We start from the raw sequence: 25,526 nt of genomic DNA, 5'->3' as shown, positions 1-25,526 counted from the left end.
CCTTTATGTTGGAGGGGTTGTGGTCAGATAGGGGATTTTTCACACATTTTTTGGGACTGTCCCAAAGTTCATTCATTTTGGGAAAATGTAAAGAGAGAAATACAAAAGATTTTACCTCTTGTTAGACCCATAGAGCCGCAACAGGTCATTTTAGGAAATGTATCTTTGGAAGGAATGGGGAGAGGTGACGGCTATATTCTCAGAGCTCTTGTGTTGATAGTCCATAAAATGATTACTGTGAACTGGTTAAAGCCTCACCCCCCTACCATAGACCAGTGGACTCAAAGACTCAGAGATGTGGAGTGCATGGAGTGTATAACAGCAAGACTGCAGTTAAGGTTGGACTTTTATCGAAATAAATGGGTTTCTGTAAGAGAATACTTAGCAAAAGGATAATATGGTAAATGAAATTGTTGGGGTGTGTTTAAAATTTATTAATGTAGAGGTACACCTCTTCCCTCATTTCTGTCGTTTGGTTTGAGTTTTGATACATCAAAAATGTTTTTTTTTTTTTTTTGTTACTGTACTTTTAATGCATCTGGCTATTGTCACTTTTGGTCTACATGTTGTGTGATATTCTTTGTCAAGGATTCTGTTTTAATAAAAGTTATTTTAAAAAAAATAAAATGGGATAAGACTGGGCTGTAGAGGCCCAGCAGTGTTTATCATAACATCAGCCCCCTTCTTCTTCCCAAATGGAGCAGCTTCCTTCAGGAAGGTCAGAGGTTCAGGCACACACACACACACACACACACACACACTCACTCTCTCTCTCTCTCTCTCACACACACACACACGGTTTGCCTCTCTTCCAGAATGTTTTCCGGTTGCTCAGAGCGATTGATATGTTGTGTGCACCTTATAGACCCACAAGCCTGAGTGCTGAAGCAGAGTGATATTTGATAGATATATCCTGGGGCTAATGCTTTCATAATTTGGGTTTATTCCATGTGGATTTTAGAGGGGTGATATTTGTGCAGAGGCTATTTTATTTCAGTAAATGCATTTTTCAATCTGATTTTAATCTGTAAGAAAATTGTCTTTTTTAAATTATGCAAAACCAAATTAATAAAGATAAAATGTCTAAAAGACTGCAATTTTTTAACCCAACTACAATTACTATGAATACTACTCTAGAGCCAAGCAATATGCTGTAATATGCATACACGGTTTTACTTTGTAATAGATTTTTTTTCAGTTGATTGATTTCTCTCTGTGAACTTTAAAATCTAGAGCCTTTTCTGTATTAAAACTGTATGCTTCTCACCAGTATCCAAGCCCATATGTGCAAATCTGTGTAAAGAAAAGCACCAGTGAGGCTGTTATGAAGTAACACCAGGAAAAGCTGTGCAAGAACAAGATAGCAGCATTATTTGTTTAAGACAAGAACAGATCTTAACAATAATGTGGCCCTTTGAGCAATTCTTAGAGAAAACTATTTATAATAATATTAGAAACATGAACAGGTTGCATTTGGCTTTTCCGTTGAGTGCGAAAAGAGACCTTACACAACAACATCTGACTTGCTTACATGCAACAATATTTTTCCTGGAATGAAGCATATAAAAGTGGGGCAATTAATAAATGAGGGCCAGATAATAATTATAGTGTAAAATTGTTAGGTTAGATTGAGTTACATTTTGACAATATCAGGTATTGATTTTGAAGTGCAGTGTGTACCAGTATAATGTGGCCCATCAAAGACCGTATTGCATAATGTGTTGTTTGAAGCCTTTATGTTGCTTGGTTCTAAAAAAAATTCGGTCAGCTGTAAGTCTTTCAGAGTTGGTCAGAAACACAAGTGTTACAGTTTTAAAGATTTGTGTACATGTGTTTGACTGATGCCATGTGTCCACAGGATGTATCCGTTTCTAGCTTCTCATTCATTGTCTACGTATGTGGAACACATTTTGAGCAACGGGGTGGCATGATGCCTGCTAACTACTCACACCTCATTAGCATAAAGTAGCCAAGACCTCAACTTGATGCAAATGAGACATATTGAGCAGAGATCTGGTGCCTCGAAAAACGTCCGTTCACTTAATAATAATAAAAGAGAAAGTTTGCGTCCTAGCTGCCATGTTTGATCCAACCCTTCTACAGGACTGAAGGTTAAGCGCTTGTCATGTGAGCGGCTAGTGGCATGCCCACCAAGCGGGTGATGTTGCAAGGCGGTGCATTGCTGAGCGTGGTAAAACGTTCTGTTAACACCTACCATCATGTTGTCAGGAGGCATCCGTGTTTGGTTTTCAAGCACTTACATAATATTAAGCATCAAGGCTGATGTATCAGAATTTTCAAAATAATCTTCAGTTCGATGTTGATGTAAGTATCATTAGCAAGTGGGAGCTTGACAATTATGGTAAATCTCATGTGCCCGTTTACAGGGGACTAGTGTGACCATGCAGCTATATTTAGGCGTGCAACTCACAATTATCTCAGTCACTAGCATTGTTTTTTTGTTTTTTTTTATAATTTTATCCAGAAAATAGTGAAAATGTGTTTTACGTCTACTATATTATTCTTCACTGCATCAGTCTAATCATGGACCAGTGGTTTAAACAGCTAACAGATAATTAACAAGGCTAATATAATAGATTAATTGTCTAAATTATAAAAATCGATTGACTGTAAATGACCTAAAAGACAATGTTTTACATTCTTTGTTTTGTGCTTTGTTCTGTTCTGAGAAAATGAAGAGTCTATAATAGAATGATTAATGAGGACTAAAATAGACTTTTGATTGCAAGTGCATCTGTCTTCTGATTGTAGAGACCCATTTAGAGAAGAAACAAGTTAAAACTGTCAAGTATAAACTGGTGCTTGAAATACAAATTGTTCTGGCCCCATTATACTCTAATGGAAGTGTTTCTAGTGGACGACTTTCTGATGGTGACTGTGTGTTAAGGTAGGTGGGGCTTAAGTATTTTTTTTTTTTCAATTTTCACACAATTGATTAAATAATTTCTTCTGTCGCACAGTTATCTCTATTTGTAGTAATCACCAGGGGCCTCATTTATAAAGCTTGCGTACCCACAAAACAGGGCTAGAACGCAATAAAGTGAACGCTACGCAAAGGTTGTGATTTATAAAAACAAACTTGGCGTGAGAATGTTCGCACCGGTGTGCCACCCTTGATTCTTGATGCTTCCTTACGCACAAAACAGGGCGTAAATCACAAACTTTGCGTAGAAAGTGGCGTACGCTGTGTTCGTTGTGATTTCTAAATCAAACTTGGCGTGAGAATGTGCGCACCGGTGCGCCAACTTTGATGCTTGCTTAAGCACATTTTGGAGACAGACGGAACGACAGTGCCGGAAGGTGAAGTGGCGAATTGAAACCAGACTGATCTCAAACCTTTATTGTTATCACATATTAGACTTGTAGAGCCGGATAATCATAAACCCTCATTGTTGTAGATGTTCATATAGTGCGTCATTCGGCCGACGACTGTATTTGCAGAACTATGTTCATATATTAACAGGGGCGGATTGAACGTTATTTCAGTCGGTCCTTTGACCGAAGGGCCGGTCCACATCTGGGGCCTGTGCGGTGATCTTTATTAAATAATTTTGTTTACTGATCACCCGGCGCCCGTATGGCTCATCGGGGAAAGCAGAAGCCCCATTTGCAGGGGTGGTCTCCGACGCAGTGGCCCGGCTTCGATTCCTGCCCGCGGCACTTTTATGTATGTCTTTCCCCTACTCTTCTCCCCATTTCCTGTCACTCTTCACTGCAACTATCACAGTAAAAAGGCAAAAAAAGTAAAGAATTTTGTTTATTTATCCATATGCGGCCGAATGGAATGAGCGTCCAACCATTAATCAGCCCTGTACAGGCACGCAGACACACATGCTTCACACCACAACCCCCGAGTGAAAATGAATTTGTCTATGTGAACCGAAAAAATGTACATTCAATCAGTTTACAAATTATTTGTACATCGGACATGATCATAACAAATTTAGTGGCAGAGTGGCCTGGGTCAACACATGATTCATTCATCCTGACGCACAGCAGTGAAAAGACTGCAGACCGGCGCTGCGTGAAATGCCGTGGATCAGCAGCTTATTTATATACAGATACATTCATGAGTTACTTTGCATTGACCATTCATGGTAAAATGTGGGTGTGTTGTGGGCGGAATGTGAGGTGGATCCACCTGTGCAATCTTCCAGCTGGTGTGTGATTTATCAAGAAATTGCATGCAGCTGTGCTTACGCAAAGTTTTATAAATCAGGGGTGAAGGGCATACGCCCTTTTCGTATTATAGGCGTACGCAAACTTTAGTATGACTCCTACACAATGTTTTATAAATGAGGCCCCAGGACTTCAGGTGCTTCACCCTACCCCTCAATATGGCCATTTACAGCAGATACAAACACTCTGCCTTTGAATGTGGTTATGGATGCAGTAACTTGTTGTCAAGTCCAGTCCATTTCAGTTCCCTTATTTGCTCTTGATTTATCAGCTGTAGAAATACCTCATTACACAGTCCTATAAGTAGTGACAGACTGATTAATCAGTCGATTCTCATCTTGCTTGGGATCAGCCAATTAATGATTTACAAGGCTAGAACACAAAAAATAACTGCACGTCTGGACATATCTGTAGACTTGACAAGTGCATTTAGTGTACGTTAAGTATAAATTTAGCAAGGAGCTATCAGCGTGAATTTAAAAAACCCTTATTGGTCGATCACTGCCTGTCAGTAAGTAATCTGCACATCAAAAATACAATAAAAAGAAAGTACTCAATGGCCTCAGATGATTGTATATTGAAATGTAACAAGTAATGAAAGTAGAGGGATTTTAGGAAGAAAAGCATAAATAGGAGTACAACTTAGTTTGTATTCCATTGATGTTTTCCAGGAACATCACACCTTGTGCATTTGAACTTGAGCATTTTGGTCAGATTTTTTTTATTACCTGTTGGAGTCTTTGGCAACTGGTTTCTTGATTCAATATATAAAAAAAACGAGAAACTGTATTTTGGGTCTTAATCCTGTTCACTGTGTGTGAAACCACTGCCTGCTGTGCTTCGTCTATTGAGCTAAAAATGAACCATAACTGACAGTGCAGCTAACTGGTTAGTTATTTATGTAAGTTAGCAGCATTACATGGGAAGCATCTTATAGTCTTCAACCTGTGTGAATGAAATGAAATAATTAATTACTATCACCACTGACTAAATGTCACTAATTCAGCAATGGAGGTTGATGTTTGTGTTTTGGAGTTCAGGGAAGAAAATGGGACAAAAGTGAGTGCTCAGTTGTGTTGTTGTTATCATCCTCAGTGAAAAACAGCCTGCTGTAAGTTATTGTTATCCAAAATGAATTGGACTATAAGTTATTTGCTTTTCCACACCAGAACTGTTTGAAATTTTGAAAAGTTTTGCGGTGTGCGTTTTTCACTTGTTGTCAGTTGTTATTGCTGAGGTTTGTTGCTAGCCTAGCCGCGCTAGACAACCCACGGCAACGAATTTAATTCTCTGCCAGGGTGGGTCTAGTTACCCTCCATAAGGCTCGAGGCTGGATTCTCCTAAAACTGGCCGGACCAATCACCATGAAGTGGTCCCGCTGGTTGGGAAGCTAATGGGACTTAGCCACAATCCGCCGGTGCTCTCAGAACTACGTCAGCCTATTTGTTGCGTTGATTGGTTGTATACCTACCCAATTGCTGCAGAGGGATTTGATAGACAACCTTTTAGCCCGCCTCCCTCCCTGTCGAGCTTCCCTAGACCCTTGTGCCGTCAGAAACATGAGTATAGCGTGGCTAGGCTAGTTTGTTGCTGCATGATAGAATACAAAGCATTCACTAGTGTTGAGCAATGTCTACCACATTGGCTTATGGTAATGTCTGCAGTGAAACATGGACTTTAATATTGGGGAGGCGTATTTTGAAGATGAGTAATCCCATTCCACCACAGTCCCGACCTTCCTGCCCAGCACATTCATGGTCTCTCCTACACATGGATATCTGATTTTAATTCAGCCCTACTTTACGCTAAGTGAACAATGTAGAAAATAGCGAAGAAAAATATGAGATACTCAATATTAAAGGACTCAGACTGAGATCAAGACATCCCTCTCTGTAATAAACCAGATATTGAATTCTTACTTTTAACTTTATTGAAAAAAAATGATGCGGTCAACAAATGTGTTTGTTCAGTAGCAGAAGCAATGGAAATGTGGTTATATGGGCTCAAAGTTAATAAACTGTCCTTCAGTTCCGTATTACCTAGGGGAGGGGATGTGAGAGAAAAGAGCCTGTTGTTGATAACGGGAGGGGATCTGGAGAGTAGCACACACTCCATACCACAAATGAGAAGCCCAGCAGCTGACTTAGAGAATTAATGAATGGTGTGTGTGTGTGTGTGTGTGTGTGTGTGTGTGTGTGTGTGTGTGTGTGTGTGTGTGTGTGTGTGTGTGTGTGTGTGTGTGTGTGTGTGTGTGTGTGTGTGTGTGTAAGGAGGAATATTTTCATGCCCTATTAATGTAGCTTACAATAAGGCCTGATGTTGGCTTTTTAACCAACTTTTCAAATCTTCCTTTGTGCCAAATTGCATTATTCCATGAGTTCAATTAAAGGGAAACTTTGGTTTTTTTCAACCTGGGGTCTGTTTTCATATGTCATTTCATGCATGTGAGTGATGGAGAAATGAATTTTCGACATGGCTCCAGTATTTAGCCAGGCAGGCAGCTTCGCAGCTCAGCTAGCGAAAAGTATGGGGCAACTTGCCCCCAGCGTCAAAGTCCACCCTAACTTGCTTTTTTTCCCCCCACACTGACCGGCTCGGATAGTCTCAACGAGTGTCCCACAACATACTAGAGAAGAGAAGTGAACGAAAACCTCCACATTACCTGGCGATCGCTATTTGTTGTGGTCTGTATCCAAATCTCAGGACGCTAGAAAGCAAATCTCGTTCCGAAATCGCGCGATAGCTTGCGAAATCACGCGGACTTTGACGCAGGGGGGCAAGTTGCCCCATACTTTTCTGTCACGAGTGTGTTGGCGAACCCAATCAGAGACCACACAGCAGAGGCAGGGTGTGAAGGACTTTATTTAAGGGAAGGGGTGAGGGAGTGCGAGAGAGGTCAGGAGGGGTTCTTGGAGGGTGAGGTGAGGTGGAGATCAGGGAAAGGGTGACGGAGCTGGGGATGGGTGAACAGAGAGGGTCCGGTCGGGGAGGTCCGGTCGGGGAGGTCTGGAGGTCCAGCTAGGGAGGTCTGACCAGGGAGGGCCGGACAGGGTACACAAAGCAGGAGGGAGCCAAGGCGGGGAACCAGAGAGGGACGAGGTTTGGCGGGCAGGGCTGGAGGGAGTCCGGACAGCTGGGTTTCTAGACGAGAAGAGGACAGAACAATGTTAGTTTTGCCTTTTTCAAAACCGCAGCGGGAACCAGCATGGCTAGAAAGAAACAGACGGTGTGGTCGAGTTTGACAATCTGGCAGGGTGTGGAAGGTTCAGTCGGTCTTTATTGTTGGTGTAGAGTGATCAGGAACGAGCCACAGCTGTGCGGATCCTGGGGAGGCTGCTGATTACCAAGTGGATGCAGCCATGTGGCCGCACTCAGCGCTGGGGAGAGAGAGAGGGAAGAAGAGATAGGAGAAGGAAGAGAGACAAAAGTAGGAGTGAGGGAGAGAGGAGAAAAAGGAGCACAGAGGAAGAAACGGGGGAGACAAAGGTAGAGGAGTGGATGGGAGACCGGGAGGAAGACAGAGAGACAGAGGGGTGAAAGGTAGGGGAAAGGGGTCTTTTGGGATGTCAGGTGGGGAAGGGGATGAGGAGAGGACCCTTACATTTTCGCTAGCTGAACTGCGAAGCTGCCTGCTTGGCTAAATACTGGAGCTATGTCGAAAATTCATTTCTCCATCACTCACATGTATGAAATGACATATGAAAACAGACCCCAGGTTAAAAAAACCCGAATTTCCCCTTTAAATAAGACTAAATTATTCCATGACCCATTCTAAAAACACACCTAATTTATATAACCTTTTAGTAAAATGACTTTGTTGTCCAAGGTAATTTAAAGTCTTTAGCCTGTCTATGCTTTCACTGTTTAGGTTGAGCAGTATAAAAGCCGTGGCAGTAGCCCTCTGTTACTGCCATTTTCCACACTGTTTACAGAACACTAAAACTCAGGGTCTGTAGTCAAAAACCTAAATTTCTCTTTATTCCCTGCTGCCACTTAAAAGAAGTCAAACTGTTCCAAAGAACTAAATTAGTCAATACTGGTAGAAAAGTGGCTTTGAAAAGTTTGTAGCTTCTTTGTTTGTGGAGGATGACAGCTATGGTTACTCAATTAAAACTGTGGTACAGTTTCACGGCAAAACTCAGCAGGGATCCTTATCTGTGCTTAATGCACAGACTGATGTTTCATTTTACTCCCTGAAAGGTAGCATGATTCCCAACATATTGAACTATTCCTTTCAGAATATATATACAAAATGTGTGTTGAAAGCTGCGGATGATGTGCTAGGAACATAATGGCTAGACTACTACAGCTTGTAGAACTCAAAAGAATAGATTCATATGACCAAGCAACAGGTCTGCCATCCAGAAACTTTACTTTCAGAGCATATGCATTAGATTATAGGCGGATAACTAGGAGCTAATAATGCTGTTTCCTCCACCCTTCTTCTGTATGACTTAATAAGATTAGGGTGTGTCATAGTTGTTAGTATTATATGTAATTTGATGCCATTCTGAAACTAAACAATAAATTAGCCAAGGACAGAGAACAGCTGTCTACTTTGTCTTCTCTCTTTGCTTCTTGGTTGTTGTTACTGTCACCATGGAACCTGGACTCTTTTAGCCATGCATGTTGATGGTCAGACTTTTTTTTTTCTGAACAAGTGAACAAAAACTTGATGGACTGCCAGAAAGTTTGGTTCAAACATTTATGTTCCTCAGAAGGTGGATATTAATGGATATTTTGATGCCCTGATTTTTCCTTTAGGACCACTATGGCTTTTGAGTACAATATCTCCATTACTATTTGATAGATTGCCATGAATTTGGTAGTGCTACCATACTAAACTAAGATAATGCACATTGTAAACAAACCAGGTACAGCAATATGTTAACATCATTAGTGTGAACATCCTCATGCTTAGCACAAAGCAGCCCTTTGCTTGTGCACAGACTCACAGAGCTGCTTGCATGACGAGAATGTCAGCCTTCCTGTTCTTAAATGTTTGAGTAGGTGCAATGTTTTGAAAGAAAGTAAGTTACAGACTTCCTGTTAACTAGTGTGTTGAAGGAATTTTATCTTTGTATTACCAAACCTTATCTAAGTTCCACACAACATTTTCTTTTTTGGGTCAGGGAGACAATTTTTTATAGCTATTCAGTAGCAGGAGAGGCAGAAATAAAATACTAAAAGTGTCAGTACTGTCGTTATAGACTCAGCATCATTATTATGCTGTTTAAATTCAGTATTTTGGCATACAGTTGTAAAAAGTGATATAGTAAATGCCATTTCCTCTCTGAACAAATGGCCTGGTTAAGCCTGTTGGTGAAAATTTCTCTGGCTAAGCTGCTAGAAACTATAAAACGCTACTGTACTGTTAGTTAGTGGTTGAATGTGTGCATGTTTGTGTGTAATTTCAGCTCAACATATGGATGCAACCTTCTCCATCAGTTGTTTACATCTGTTCTGTGCCATTAAATGAGACTCTGTGCATGCATGTTGGTGCAGAGTTCGTGTGTTTTATTTCCTCTGTTCTGCGGATGTGGGCTGCCTTTTCACTCAGTCTTCACTTCTGCTTTGCCTGTCTCCTTCTGAGCGTCCTCACTGCTTTACCCAACACTTTGTCAGCCAACATGTTTCCATCAAGATGTTTTTTAATAGAGTTGTTGTAAATGTCTCAGAAAATTAAATGCCAGATGGATCTTTTTCCGTTAGCTGGACTGAAACATCTAGTCATCCAACTTAAAAAAGATATTCATTGGGAAAACCGGAAATCTTTCACAAACTAATAAATGTTAGACAAGTATTTAGTGTCAGTCAATGAATGCAATGGCTTTTACAATTATAGAGTTATTTTCTTGTTGCACAGGGCAATATGTACATCTTCATTGCTGCATTATCAGTTACGGGAAGTCAGTTATTTCTTTTGAGGGTAAATTATACTGCAATATGCTCACTTCTTTTTTCTCTGGGTGACAGTCTGAAACCTGCTGGTGTGTTTTCTCTCAGAGTGTAGCAGCTGGTGGGGAGGGGGAATCCCTCCTCTAGTCCCAGGGGCAGTAACTAGAGAAAAGTCTGCAGGACAACACTACCAATCTGCCAGCAAACATACACTGTGCCATACATATGAGTTTGGAGGTTGAGCAGGCAGCTGAATAATAGCAGCTAGGTTAAGGGCAAGAAAATCTACCCACACAGCCGGTTTTCAGCTTGCTGAAGGCTAAGTCACAGCTAAACAGAAAAAGCAGTGAGCTTTACTTTTTTGTGAACAAGTTCAAACAAATAGGTGCATGTCCAAATTAAAGTGAACACAATCTGTATAGCATATTGCACCCCTCATCCTCCATATGAGCTTACATATACACGACCAGTTTGGACCACACCTTCTCATTCACTGTTTTTTATTTAATTATTTTCTACATTGTAGATTAATACTGAAGACATCAAAACTATAAAATAATACATTTGGAATTATGTTGCAAACAAAAAAAAAAGTTTATCTTCATTATTAATGTACAATGTAGAGAATAATGCAGATAAACAAAAAGACATATTGAATGATAAGGGGTGTCCAAACTTTTGACTTGTAGTGTAAATTTAACTGTGTAATCTGTAATGATCGGAGTCCTGAGGATAAGAGTGGTGAAAACTCTAGGCCAATGTGGTTGTGCATCTGAATCTGCTCTAGTCTCCAGTACCTCTGCTGCCCCACTTGATTGGCAATAAGGCAGTCCATAAATTTGCTATCTCAGTGTAAGACAGAACTCTTTACAGAAATGGTAAACAGATGTATCTTTTACCGCATATGGTAATGAGGAAAACGACATCAAATGCTCTGATTTTCTTACAAACTCTGAATTTTGAAAGTGAAAAGTTCAATACAGTTCTAATGCTTCCTTGTTTCCCTGTGTTTGAACATATTAACTTGTAAGTCATAACTGAGCATTTTAAATTTTCATGCACTGGTGGGAACTTGCATAGGTTGCATCGTATGTGATACTGGATCGTGAGTTTTCACTCGAAGGTAACCTCTAAGGGTGTATTTTTTTCTGGCCTTGATGGTTGTTTATTGTTCTTTATTAACCTCCAGTATGTTGTAACACAGAGGCTTCCAGCTGGTCTGACTTTTAGGTCCATATTTTCTTTATTAATGACATCATATCCCACACATTGGCTGACTGAACAGGTTATACAGTGGGTGCAATAAGTATTTGAACACCCTGCGATTTTGCAAGTTCTCCCACTTAGAAATCATGGAGGGGTCTGAAATTTTCATCGTAGGTGCATGTCCACTGTGAGAGACATAGTCTAAAAAAAAAAATCCAGAAATCACAGTGTATGATTTTTTTTAAGAAGGATGCTGAGTTTCCCACTGCCAGGCAGGAGGCCTAGAGGAAGACCAAAGAGGAGGTTTATGGATGTGGTTAAAGAGGACATGAAGGTAGTTGGTGTGAGAGAAGAAGATGTAGCAGACAGGGTTAGATGGAGGCAATTGATTCGCTGTGGCGACCCCTGAAGGGAAAAGCCAAAAGGAAAAGAAGATTTGTATGATACTGCTGCTGCAAATAAGTATTTGAACACCTGAGAAAATCAATGTTAATATTTGGTACAGTAGCCTTTGTTTGCAATCACAGAGGTCAAACGTTTCCTGTAATCTTTCACCAGGTTTGCTCACACTCTAGCAGGGATTTTGCCCCACTCCTCCACACAGATCTTCTCTAGATCAGTCAGGTTGCTGGGCTGTTGCTGAGAAACAGCGGAGTTTGAGCTCCCTCCAAAGATTTTCTATTGGCTTTAGGTCTGGAGACTGGCTAGGCCACTCCAGAACCTTGATATGCTTCTTACGAAGCCACTCCTTGGTTATCCTGGCTGTGTGCTTCGGGTCATTGTCATGTTGAAAGACCCAGCCATGACCCATATTCAATTCTCTAACTGAGGGAAGGAGGTCGTTCCCCAAAATCTGGCAATACATGGCCCCGGTCATCCTCTCCTTAATACAGTGCAGTCGTCCAGTCCCATGTGCAGAAAAACACCCCCAAAGCATGATGCTACCACCCCCATGCTTCACAGTAGGGATGGTGTTCTTGGGATGGTGCTCATCATTCTTCTTCCTCCAAACACTACGAGTGGAGTTAAGACCAAAGAGTTCCATTTTGGTCTCATCTGACCACATGACTTTCTCCCATGACTCCTCTGGATTATTCAAATGGTCATTGGCAAACTTAAGACGGGCCTGGACATGTGCTGGTTTAAGCAGGGGAACCTTCCGTGCCTTGCATGATTTTAAACCATGACGTCTTAGTGTATTACCAACAGTAACCTTGGAAACGGTGGTGCCAGCTCTTTTCAGGTCACTGACCAGCTCCTCCCGTGTAGTTCTTGGCTGATTCCTCACCTTTCTTAGGATCATTGAGACCCCACGAGGTGAGATCTTGCATGGAGACCCAATCTGAGGGAGATTGACAGTCATGTTTAGCCTCTTCCATTTTAAATAATTGCTGCAACAGTGGATATTTTTTCACTAAGCTGCTTGGCAATTGCCCCATAACCCTTTCCAGCCTTGTGGAGGTCTACAATTCTGTCTCTAATGTCTTTGGACAGCTCTTTGGTCTTGGCCATGTTAGTAGCTGGAGTCTTACTGATTGTATGGGGTGGACAGGTGTTTTTATGCAGCTAACGACCTCAAACAGGTGCTTCTAATTTAGGAGGATAAGTGGAGTGGAGGTGGACTTTTTCAAGGCGACTAACAGGTCTTTGAGGCTCACAATTATAGCTAATAGACAGGTGTTCAAATACTTATTGTTAAAAAAATCATACACTGTGATTTCTGGATTTATTTTTTTTAGATTATGTCTCTCACAGTGGACATGCACCTACGATGAAAAATTTGGACCCCTCCATGATTTCTAAGTGGGAGAACTTGCAAAATCGCAGGGTGTTCAAATACCTATTGCACCCACTGTATGTACAGGAGTAAGGCAGACAACATTAATATCAGAGGTGCAACTATTAATTATTGTCATTATTTACAAAAAATACAAATTACTTGATGAAATATAAAATTTTTGTGCATTAATTTATCAATCATTTACTCTCTATAGCTCAAATAAAATCATTGACAGTTATTTCTCTATGTAGGTTTTGAACTGTGTTTACAGGATAGAATGTAAATATGACTGATAATTAAATCATCCATCAATCCATTCTCTATGCACCGCTTTATCCCCACTAGGGTCGCGGGGGGTGCTGGAGCCTATCCCAGCTGACTCGGGCAAAGACAGGGGACACCCTGGACAGGTCGCCAGTCTGTCGCAGGGTGACATATACAGACAAACAATCACTGTCGCATTCACACCTACGGGCAGTTTAGAGTAATCAATTAACCTCAGCATATTTTTGGACTGTGGGAGGAAGCCAGAGTGCCCGGAGAAAACCCACGCATGCACAGGGAGAACATGCAAACTCCATGCAGAAAGATCCCAGGCCCACCCCGGGTTTGAACCGGGGATCTTTTTGCTGCAAGGCGAAAGTGCTAACCACTATACTACTGTGCAGCCCATAATTAAATCAGAAAGTGCTAACCACTATACTACTATGCAGCCCATAATTAAATCAGAGCAATGAAAAAGCTGTTTTGACGAAAAGAAAAAACACCCAGAATTTGTAGAATTCTCAACCTATTAAGTATAAAGAGAACACCTAAATATACAGGGCTAGAACATGAGACCAATAAACTCACAGCACTGGTCAGTTGAAGTTTACGGTACTCTAAGGCTGCACACTGTGGTGTGGCTAATCTCGCTATAACAACACTACAAAGTAAAAGTACTGTGCTGGGAATTTGTTGTGCCTAGAGATAATGTCAAAGTTGACAAAAATTCTTAAAATCCCTTTCAAATAGACAGCTCTGAGATCTACCAGAGACTGTAGATATTTTTTCTATGTTGTCAACAGATTTCATGAAAAGACTGTGAATATATGACTCCATCTCCATCTCACACAGCGTATCAGCAGCTCATAAATCTATAGTTAAATTTTGGAAAAAGGCACAGCTAAATCAGCTGCTGAGGGACTACTTTTATTGGCGGATTAATCCACATTTGTTTCTTTACTGAACATCAGGACAGTACATCTCATAGTATGAGCAAACAGACAGAGATGCTGTGCCACAGTTGAACTACATCAAAAAGTCTCGGGCTGGATTTGAACCCAGGACTTGAGGGTTGCATGCAAGGGGTCTGCCTTCTTTATTTCCTTTATTTGTGGAGTTGTAGCACTCATCTCCTCCAGGCTCAGCAGGCAGCCATTAGTTAATGGGCCTCGATCCTCTTCCTCCTGGCTCTGTTTGTTCCACAAACAATGTAACACTGTAAGTGTGTGTAAATAATCTAATGGCGTGGAGTGGACTGCCTGGTGAATAATGAAAGCTAGGTCCCAGCCTATCTTATGCAACCCAGCAGATCCATTAACTCCCACAGTGTTTGGTGTCCAGATGGCTGCTTCAGTGAGGAAGTCGGTACTTGACAGAGAAGCAATGGGGCCTTTGAGGGATTGAAATGGCAAGGTTTGTGTGTTTACTTACTATGGAAATCTTTTAGGATTTCTGTAGTGTTTAGTTGAGAAAATCAGCTCTTTCTAGTGAGAAAGTGACTGTTGAATGAAGATCATTGCCTTAACCACTGAAAAAGATACCAAAGCAGGTTCAGTGATCAGTTTCAATAAACTGAAAGATGGCAACATTTATCACAGATTCATACAAGGTGTAATAATATTCTGTGACTGATCAGTGATGTGAGATGAACTTCAGCTGCAGACAGAGAGAACTGTGATGACCAAGGATTAAACCATGACAGCAGTCTGGCAGAAGTGGGTCAAATGAAAGTTGAATGTTCCTTATTCTGCACTGTGTGGAATGAGGAAAGGCAGCTGCTCTTATTCACTATAGTAGATTGACTATGGCTTCAGACCAAAATTCTAGTCTTCTGGATTACACCTGACGTGCCGAGGTTGTTGATTTAATTGCTTTCATTCATTATGTAGCCTACAACAGAAAACAAAACACTGTGATGGTAGGCCAATGTCATTGCTTTCAGTCTAAAATGGTTTGTCTAGTACAATTCGAACAGGGGGTTGTGTATGCCCTTTCGACACCTCATCAGGAGGCATATTGTTTCCTACCGTGTTTATGCAGATGATACCCAGTTGTGCCTTTGTGCTAACCACCCTATTAGACAACTAATTCTTCTGAAAAATATGAGGTTATTTGACCAAAACCTCCCCCAGTATAAGATTGATTGTGTTGTTTAGTTTCTTTATTACTCTGCCAAGGAACACGGCGGAGTTATCAGCGTACGTTTCATCCTTCTGTTAATCTGTAAATCTGACTGTGCACAGCATTGCTAAAAAATGGACTATCAAGTTTGAAATTTTCAGAGAAGCTCAGAAATGACACAAGGACCACCTCATTAGATTTTGGCAGTGATTCGGCTTCTAGTCTAGATCCACTGATTTGTTAAAGATTTCTGTGCCATTGCAAGATGGCATCACAACGTCACTGTAACTATGACAAAAAGTGAACGCTACGTCAGCTGCCTGCTGACGATCACATGATTGCGACCTACTACAAATCAACCACTGCGGATTTATCTGGACATATCCGTCGGAAATCATACAACGACTGAGCATTCTTGACAGAGTACTGTGCTCTCTGAGTGCTTTTCTTTTCTAGAAATGGAATGATAGTTTGGTAGGTTTCAGTATTCTGTTTTATTTTCTTTATCAATTTCTGTCCCTCATCTTGTGCAAAACTTATGACATATGTCCTATATTGGTGATCTGCTTTTTATTTTTTACACCTCTTTGTGGAAGTCTTTAAAACAGGTGTAGTCTTAAACAAACCCAGAAATAAAACTTCATCACCCATCTATGCTAAGCTGTTTTATGCTGTTTTTAATCAAAGGGAAATCTGGAAAGTTAATTGACATCCGAAAGTTTATATAGATTCACCTGTCCATCCTACATATTCTTACTCAGACTTTTAGAAACAGCATATTCTCATGTAACCCAACTGATCCATAACCATAACCCATCTGTAACTATTTATAAGCACTTAAACCAATGTGCAATGACACATTGGTTTAATTGATTGATTGATTGAAACCAAGACATCAGTTTTTTTGACAAATGAAATCTTCTAAAACCTGGCTACTAGTTTGTTGGAATTGCATAACCACTTACTATGTTTTCATTTTTGTGGCTTAACTCCTTTTGACACTCTTTCTTTATGCTTGCTGTTGCCATGACGACTGGAACAATTTCACACTCCTAGCGTTTGCTTCATCTGTTTGCATGTTTGTCACTTTTCGATCTGTTGCACTCAGAGTTGGACATGTTTGAACACTTTGCATTCAGTGAATTGAAAATTAAAAGGCTACAATTCCTGACACAAGTTTATATGTGGCTTCATGTGAGGTTGCAGTTATATTTATTTATTTGTGCCATTCTGTTTTGGGCTCACTGTGCTGACTAAATTACTAGTTATTGCTGTGATTTTGTTCTGTCCTCGCAAGTATTGCTTTCTGTTTGGGTTTCCGAGTGTGCTCACATTGTTTTTACCCTTTTGCATGGGCGTGCTAAACTTTGCATACAGAGATAAGGCAAAAGTTGAACTCTATAGGGCTATAAAAGAAAGAAGAGAGGAGAAATGAAGCAGGTTTAAAAAAAATAAAAGGTGGGACGAGAGGAGTTGGTGTAGGAGGAAAGGAAGCAGACTGAGGGGAGGGCATGTGAATCAGGTCTGACTTGATTTGCCAAATACAATACATCAGAAAAACAATGTTACTCTCAATCTTCTTGAAGAAGGGAAATTAATCTCTAAGGAAATGTGCAACTCCCCCATCTTTACTTGCTTGACCTGCTTTGAGAAGAAAAAAAAACATCCCCTATTGGTCTCTTTTTGCCTTTTGTACTCTCACCACACTGAATCTGCTTATGTATGAATGGGGAACACAGAGGGCAATGCAAGTAAACAAGTGGACAGTAATCCACTTATTACACATCGTGTAATTACTTTGTTTGCCTTTAAAATAACATCTTGTCTATGTAATTCCAATACAGAGTGAAGTGCAGCTTCATCTAATGTTAGGCACATCTGTTGTAGCCTTATTTACATGTTGTATCTTGTTATCTAGCTGACTCATATAGGTTTTGTTGGTGGCGACAATGCAGGCTTGGCAACCAAACAAGGCTTCTGAGGTACTGCACACAGTCATTGCACTTGACAGATGTTGTCAGGAAATAATTTTTATTTGTGTAGTTGACATTTCACACAAATCGAACAATGTACGAATAAAACAGCTGTGGAACTATCAAAACTTGTTTATTTATTTGAGACACAAGAAAGTAAACAACTAGGCTTTCTAGGCAAACTACAATGACAAATGGGTGATGTTATTTACACTGTTTATCAACAGAATGATCCAGTTTCATACAGCAGACTTGTTTAATACAGTTTTTACTCTTTATGTGTATTATTGTTTCCATTTGTTTACCAGAAATTACGTTTATTCATACCAACGGGAAATTACTTTTTGATGCTTTTTAGTGTTGTTTAAGTGTTGGACAATATTACACACCATAAACTCCTAACTCTAAAGTAATGTCTCATCCCAGCCTGATTTTTCCATGTGCAAATGTGCTGTCTTTGAGAGTCACCAGCAGAAGTACTGAGCAGCTTGTGGTAAATGTGGACTCCTTGTACCTTGAATATTGTGGCAAGATATTTAACCTCGTACCATGCTCATAGTAGTTTTTATTGAAACCAAAGTGTGTGCACTTTTTTGTCATATGTTGGCAGATGTCTTTGCAAACTTATGAGTTAGAAGGTAAAGATTAAAATATTTTTCAGCCTAAATGCTTGTATGTGATTCCAAGTTTAAAAATTAACTACCTTGTTTAAAAGTGTGCATCTAAGCTTGGGTGCGGCTCATCAACAAGTCTACTTCAGATTGCAATAAATTCTGCTTTTAACTTTTAACCTACTTCAGTTGAGAAACAAATTGAATACTAACTGTACTGTGGAAAATTGTCAAACAAAACTGCTATTCTTATGACTATATGATTGAAAAACTCGTCTTAACCATATTTATTAACCACGCCTGATGTGTACGTCAGCGGGGTTACTGCATTCGCTTCGGTATGTGGCTGGCTGGCTGGGTAAGTATGGGTATGTCCGGTCAGATATCTCTGCAAGTGCTGAAGTATAATCAAACTTGGCACTGAAGATCAGTCTAAGGTCCCCTGCTCACTTGTGGAGTTACAGGTCAGCAGATCAAGTAGGAAGGGATATACGTAGGATGATCAAAATTGATACAGAGTATCATGCATGGGCATGGTTCTGCCCTCTACTGAGGACTCGTCTAGTTAAGATTGGGATCAGCTTGTCACTTGCTTCATTTAACAGAATGACTACCCAATACTGAATGAACATCAAAGTGTTGTGCACTGATTTGAATATTAATCCAGAGCATATCTTGATCACTTTCTTGGCTACATCATCTAGTTCGTTCCATTCTCACCCTGGGCCTAGCTGTACGACATTCTTACCTAGGCACAAGTTCTAACAAAGCGGTGGAGGTAAGCTTTCGTGTACAGTGCTGCTCATCAGCTTGCTGTAACTAACACTGTAACAAGAAGCAACACAGCCACATCCTGTCTTGCAGGGGTTGTGTCGTCACTGGCAACGTTGTGAAATAAACCCAAACAGCGTCAGCTCAAACAGCAGACTCGAGTGTTGCTCTTTCATTTTAAATAAGTGAGGGTGAGAGTGAGGTGTGGCTGGTAGGTAAAGGATGCTGAAACATATGCAGAAAAATCTCAAATAATGCTGTGGTGACTACAAATGAAAATTATACTGTACAGTATAATCAAAGCATTTTCATATGTTTCATACTTTAAAATTAACTCTGTTACATTTTCTTCAAAATTATTTTGATGCTGCAAATTAGCTGTATAACTATAATTGTTGGGAGTTCCACATGGTTGAAAATGTCAAGCCTGTATCAAGGGCTGGACACTTGTTTAAAAATATTATCAAAATCACAATATGACTATGTTAACTATAGACATCACATGAGTTGCAATTTGGTTTGATAAAAGTAAAATGTATCATGAAATACCAATATCAATGAGGAATTATGGTCCTACAGGGATAGCCAACAAATTATATTCTCTAGACATATAGGAACATGCTTGTTGCAGTGGAAGCAGTGGAGAAAAATGAATGAATTAGCTGTTCATACTAAAATTGTGACTTCTGTCACAAAATCTGTAAAAGTAATGAGATTAATAGCACATTTTTAAAAACATTTTTTGCATATTGTTCAGTCATCCTTGTACCATAGCCGATAACTATAAACCATTAGGGAGAATTGTGACACAGACAAGATGCAAGCTGAGCTAGAAAATACATTGTTGATGCTGGAAGCTGCAGTATAACTGCTCAGTAATCTACAGAGGAGGATCATGCCATGAAAAAAACTGAAAACTGTTTATTCAAATGTTGCAAGTACTGTAATATTTAATTGACAGGCAATAGAAATTAAATAGTGATAATTTTACTAATGCGAAAATGTTGCCTAGAATTGTATAAAGTGAATAGCCGTGAGTCCACTAATACTCTTCTCCCTGTGAATCAGGTATTTTTAGGTTTGCAGATTTAGGTCTTTCCCGGCAGTCCACTCAGCCCTGTGGATTTAATCCTGTTTTGTTGAGTCACTCCTCTCGGGGGGTTTGTTGTTTCGGCATCCTCATGGTCGGCCTCTTTGTTTTCCTCCTCCCTTCTCCGGCTGCTCCTCAGCTCTTATGTCTGTGTCCTGCTCCTAGTATTATCTGCTCATTCACTCCACCCCCTCCTCTGCAGCCTTTTTTCTGAATTTCTCAATCCTTCTTCTGAACGTGATATGAGTAGAGTTTCATTTAGTGAAGAAAAGCACACCTCTGTACACAGAAGGAAGCCCCAGGGTCCCTCTTTCCATCCATCTCAGTATGACACTGAGGCCTGAGTAGAGTGTAAAGTTTCTTGGCTGGCTGATAGAGAGTACATTTAAAACTTGCAGCTTATTATGCCAAATTTTTGACTCGGCTTTGGCCACAGCCCTTAAAGATTTGAGGCTAAAATTCAACTTGAAAGATAAACAAAGGACGGCACTTAAGTGTTTCATTGAGAAGAAAGATGTATTTGGACTTATGCCGACGGGATATGGCAAATCCTTAATATACCAGTTGGCTCCGCGGCTCCACGGCTCTGCTGGTTGGGAAGCTAATGGGACTGAGCCACAATCCGCCGGTGCTCTCGGAACTCCGTCAGCCTATTCGTTGCGTTGATTGGTTGTATACCTACCCAATTGCTGCAGAGGGATTTGATAGACAACCTTTTAGCCCGCCTCCCTCCCTGTCGAGCTTCCCTAGACCCTTGTGCCGTCAGAAACATGGGTGTAGCGTGGCTAGGCTAGCCCTGACATGCATCAACAGAAACATCACCTCATGCCAAGACGACTGATTGCAAGAGATTTTGCCAAAGTATGCCTACCACTCACATACCTTCCACCTCCATGTAGAGAATAATTCTTCTACAGGATACAGAAAGGGAGAATATGGCAGCAGAAAAACCACAATAACTTGAGGGTACATATTGAACCATTCCTCAATCAATACTCTATAAAACTAACATTGTCCCAGACAACAACAAAAACCATGTATTCTTGCCAAACGTCCTGCTGCACCCATGTCAGTAGAACCTCTAAGTCCATCTAGTAAGGTCAATAAATGCTGAGTGTTGTATGGGCCCAGAACTGCATGATGGTCAATTACTCCAAGATTGCTTATTGCAGCACAGAGGGTTATGTTGCCCCATGCTGACCCCATGCTGTTCACGATAGCCCATTGTCCAATGATGTTTCTCCCTCTTCTCCTCTTGGCCAGGTTGAAACCAACGTCATCCACATAGATGTATTCATGTGTATCATTAGAATCCAACTGAAAAACTCTCTGGCACGTGAAACAGAGAAAAAGTCAGTCGTGCACTTTCTGTAATTTTACCAGCACTTGTGAACCAGAATTATGCATTAGATTTTTCCCAGTATTCTGAGAACATTTCTGACTGCTTGTATTGTTACAGTATAGACATGTCACTGAAGTGACAAACATTTACATACCATATAAAGTGGTCCAGTACCAGGTGCATTGGCAAGTCCAGGTTCTGGCTCTAGTTCTGGCCATGGTCTAGTTTGTCCACGTCCTCGTCTTCCAACATGACCTCTTGCTCCTCTGACATCCATTCTGAACAGCTAATGCTGTTTCCCAGCAGATTTTATAGTGTGCAGTTCATTGGCAAAAGTGTTTTCAGCTTTGACCTGTTGTGTCTTAATTGTGACAGCAGTATTGGAACAGTGTCCCAATTCTGCTTCCAAGTGTTCACTCTTTGAAGTATGTGTGCTATGAGTGAAAAGTGAACGGACAGGCGGTGTAGGTTTGGAGAAATGAACGTGTTATCCGGAGGTTGACCGCCCCCTTCTACGTGTGCATGTGAGGGGAGGGGAGGAGGAGCAATTATCTCCCTGGCTGCTCAGCCTGTTTACAAAGAAACCGATGCAGAGGCGCAAAGAACAAGGTGCATGATCCTTAGTGCAGCGTTTAACCGACTAGTAAAATACTAAACGTTTAATAAATGAGTAGGCGGTTAAACGATTAAACGACTAGTCGCGCACATCCCTAATAAATAAATAAATATATATATATATATATATATATATATATATGTATATATATATATACACACGTGGACAAAATTGTTGGTACCCCTCAGTTAAAGAAGGAAAAACCCACAATTCTCACTGAAATCACTTGAAACTCACAAAAGTAACAATAAATAAAAATTTATTGAAAATTAAATAATCAAAAACAGCCATTACTTTTGAATTGTTGATTAACATAATTATTTAAAAAACAAACTAATGAAACAGGCCTGGACAAAAATGATGGTACCTCTATAAAAGATTGAAAACTATTTGACCAGAGTGACATGATTAACTCAGGTGTGTCATTTAATTGACATCACAGGTGTTTCCAAACTCATAATCAGTCAGTCTGCCTATTTAAAGGGAGACAAGTAGTCACCCTGCTGTTTGGTGAAAAGGTGTGTACCACACTGAACATGGACAACAGAAAGCGAAGGAGAGAATTGTCCCAGGACATCTGAAAAAAAATTATAGACAAACATCTTAAAGGTAAAGGCTAAAAGACCATCTCTAAACAGCTTGAAGTTCCTGTGACAACAGTGGCTCATATTATTCAGAAGTTCAAGACCCACGGGACAGTAGCCAACCTCCCTGGACGTGGCCGCAAGAGGAAAATTGATGGCAAATTGAAGAGACGGATCGTTGGAATTGTATCCAAAGAGCCCAGAGCAACCTCCAAAGAAATTAAAGGTGAACTCCAAGGCCAAGGTACATCAGTGTCAGATCGCACCATTCGTCGTTGTTTGAGCCAAAGTGGACTTCATGGGAGACGACCAAGGAGGACACCACTGCTGAAAAAAACTCATAAAAAAGCCAGACTGGAATTTGCAAAAATGCATGTTGACAAGCCACAAAGCTTCTGGGAGAATGTCCTTTGGACAGATGAGACCAAACTGGAGCTTTTTGGTAAGGCACATCAACTCTATGTTCATAGACTCAAAAAGCAAGCATACGAAGAAAAGAACACTGTCCCTACGGTGAAACATGGAGGAGGCTCAGTAATGTTTTGGGGCTGCTTTGCTGCATCTGGCACAGGGTGTCTTGAAAGTGTGCAAGGTACGATGAAATCTGAAGACTATCAAGGCATTCTGGAGAGAAATGTGCTGCCTAGTGTCAGAAAGCTTGGTCTCAGTCGCAGGTCATGGGTCTTCCAACAGGACAACGATCCAAAACACACAGCCAAAAACACCCAAGAATGGCTGAGAGAAAAGCGTTGGACTATTCTAAAGTGGCCTTCTATGAGCCCAGATCTGAATCCCATTCAACATATGTGGAAGGAGCTGAAACATGCCATTTGGAGAAGACACCCATCAAACCTGAGACAACTGGAGCTGTTTGCTCATGAGGAGTGGGCCAAAATACCTGTTGACAGCTGCAGAACGCTCATTGACAAATACAGAAATCGTTTAATTGCAGTGATTGCCTCAAAAGGTTGTGCAACAAAATATTAAGTTATGGGTACCATCATTTTTGTCCAGCCCTATTTCATTAGTTTGTTTTTTAAAATAATTATGTTAATCAACAATTCAAAAGTGATGGCTGATTTTGATTATTTAATTTTCAATAAATTTTTATTTATTGTTACTTTTGTGAGTTTCAAGTGATTTCAGTGAGAATTGTGGGTTTTTCCTTCTTTAACTGAGGGGTACCAACAATTTTGTCCACGTGTGTATATATATATATATATATATATATCTCAATCAGTTGGATTCTAATGATACACATATATATATATCTCGTATTTTAGAGGTCTAGGTTCATATCAGTTGAAGTCCTTGCTCAACACTAAAGTGGTAAGAAAAGGGTGGCTGTATCAGAGCCAAAATACCACATTTTTTAATTAATTTGTTTTGCAGGGAATCTGTTTTTATAAATGTCATACCAATACCCGCAATCAGAAAAATCCTAATATCAGATTGGCTAGGCTGAAAATGGGTAGTCCCCTAATTTAGTATGTATGCAGTATTAAACAGTATTCAACTGCGGCCATTAGGGCTGGACAATATTTCAATATCAATATATACCGCGGTATATTTTTATTCAATAACGGTGATATGAGTTTTAAACACATTTTCGATATTTCGATTAGGGCTGAACGATTTGGGAAAATAATCTAATTGCGATTTTTTCCCCCCAAATATTGCGATTGCGATTTAAAATGCGATTTTATTATTTTATCTTTTTTTTCCCCAAAAAGCCATAAATGTTTGTTTTAAATATGACCAACACAACATGAAATCCATTTAGTGTAAAATGTTCTTTCCATTTGTTTGAATAAAATTCTAAGATGTACGACTTTAAATAAATGGGATTTTTATTTAAATGCTCAAAGAAACATAAGAACAAGCACTTTGTAAAAACTGTGCAAAATTTACCATCTTAACAAAAAATATATAAAATAATAGGGCATCTTACTGTTCCCAAATCAGTAACATTTCACACAACTGAAGCATAGAATTTGACTCTATTTGAAAATATTTTGTAGAATCAGAATAAAGTTATAAATAAAAAACAAATGCACTTTTACATTAGGCAAAAAAATAAAATAAAATAAACCAATTTGAATATTATTATCAATATCAACCTTACTTTTCAAAAGAACATTACAATACCACACAACACAGACTAAACTTCACATTGAGCTTGGCACTGCCAGCCACAATGATTCAACAGTGTTCTTCTCGTGGCTCACAGGTTTTTTGCTAAGAAGATCAGCATATTTACTTTGGCTGGCTTCAAAGATGAGCGAGTGCAAGTAACAATATTCCCTCCTGTACTAAAGAGACGCTCTGAGGGAGCGCTAGTGGCAGGTATGCAGAGATACTTGCGTGCCATGGTGCACAGTTGTGGGAAACTGATCTTGTGTACCCTCCACCAAGCCAGGGGATCATCCTCTCCATCAATGGTAGGAGTCATCAAATAGCTGCTGATCTCTGCCTCTGCGATGTCCTCAAGTTTTGCAGGCAAAGGGGAGGGTGCACTGCTTTTAAAAAAGCTGCCTAGAGACCTCTTCACCTTCCCCCCGACAGGCTGGGCACTTTCAGGCACCTGAGCTGGTTCAGTACGAGACCTTTTCTCCTAATAGATGATAAAAACAGCTATTAGTTTTCCAGTTAGATTTTACAGAAATATTTTTGTGAAATATATAATTATAATTTACCTGATGATATGTACACACGTGGACAAAATTGTTGGTACCCCTCAGTTAAAGAAGGAAAAACCCACAATTCTCACTGAAATCACTTGAAACTCACAAAAGTAACAATAAATAAAAATTTATTGAAAATTAAATAATCAAAATCAGCCATCACTTTTGAATTGTTGATTAACATAATTATTTTAAAAAACAAACTAATGAAATAGGGCTGGACAAAAATGATGGTACCCATAACTTAATATTTTGTTGCACAACCTTTTGAGGCAATCACTGCAATTAAACGATTTCTGTATTTGTCAATGAGCGTTCTGCAGCTGTCAACAGGTATTTTGGCCCACTCCTCATGAGCAAACAGCTCCAGTTGTCTCAGGTTTGAT

The 25,526-nt window shown here is 40.0% G+C and overlaps 1 protein-coding gene and 1 long non-coding RNA gene across 4 annotated transcripts in view; one reads left to right on the top strand and one right to left on the bottom strand.

Annotated features, from left to right (window-relative positions):
- lrch4 (leucine-rich repeats and calponin homology (CH) domain containing 4) overlaps nt 1-25,526 on the top strand; it is a 78,304-nt gene that overhangs the window by 13,615 nt on the left and 39,163 nt on the right. The gene's annotated exons all lie outside the window — the stretch shown is intronic.
- Nucleotides 24,289-25,299, bottom strand: LOC127532321 (uncharacterized). The gene is made up of 2 exons (XR_007939707.1): nt 25,153-25,299; nt 24,289-25,070 (listed from the first exon to the last, which is right to left on the bottom strand). It is a non-coding gene; the product is annotated as an uncharacterized LOC127532321 (long non-coding RNA).

This window comes from Acanthochromis polyacanthus, chromosome 23 (assembly GCF_021347895.1).
Source record: "Acanthochromis polyacanthus isolate Apoly-LR-REF ecotype Palm Island chromosome 23, KAUST_Apoly_ChrSc, whole genome shotgun sequence".
Classification (NCBI taxonomy): Eukaryota; Metazoa; Chordata; class Actinopteri; family Pomacentridae; genus Acanthochromis; species Acanthochromis polyacanthus.
This window is presented reverse-complemented; position numbering and strand designations above follow the sequence as displayed.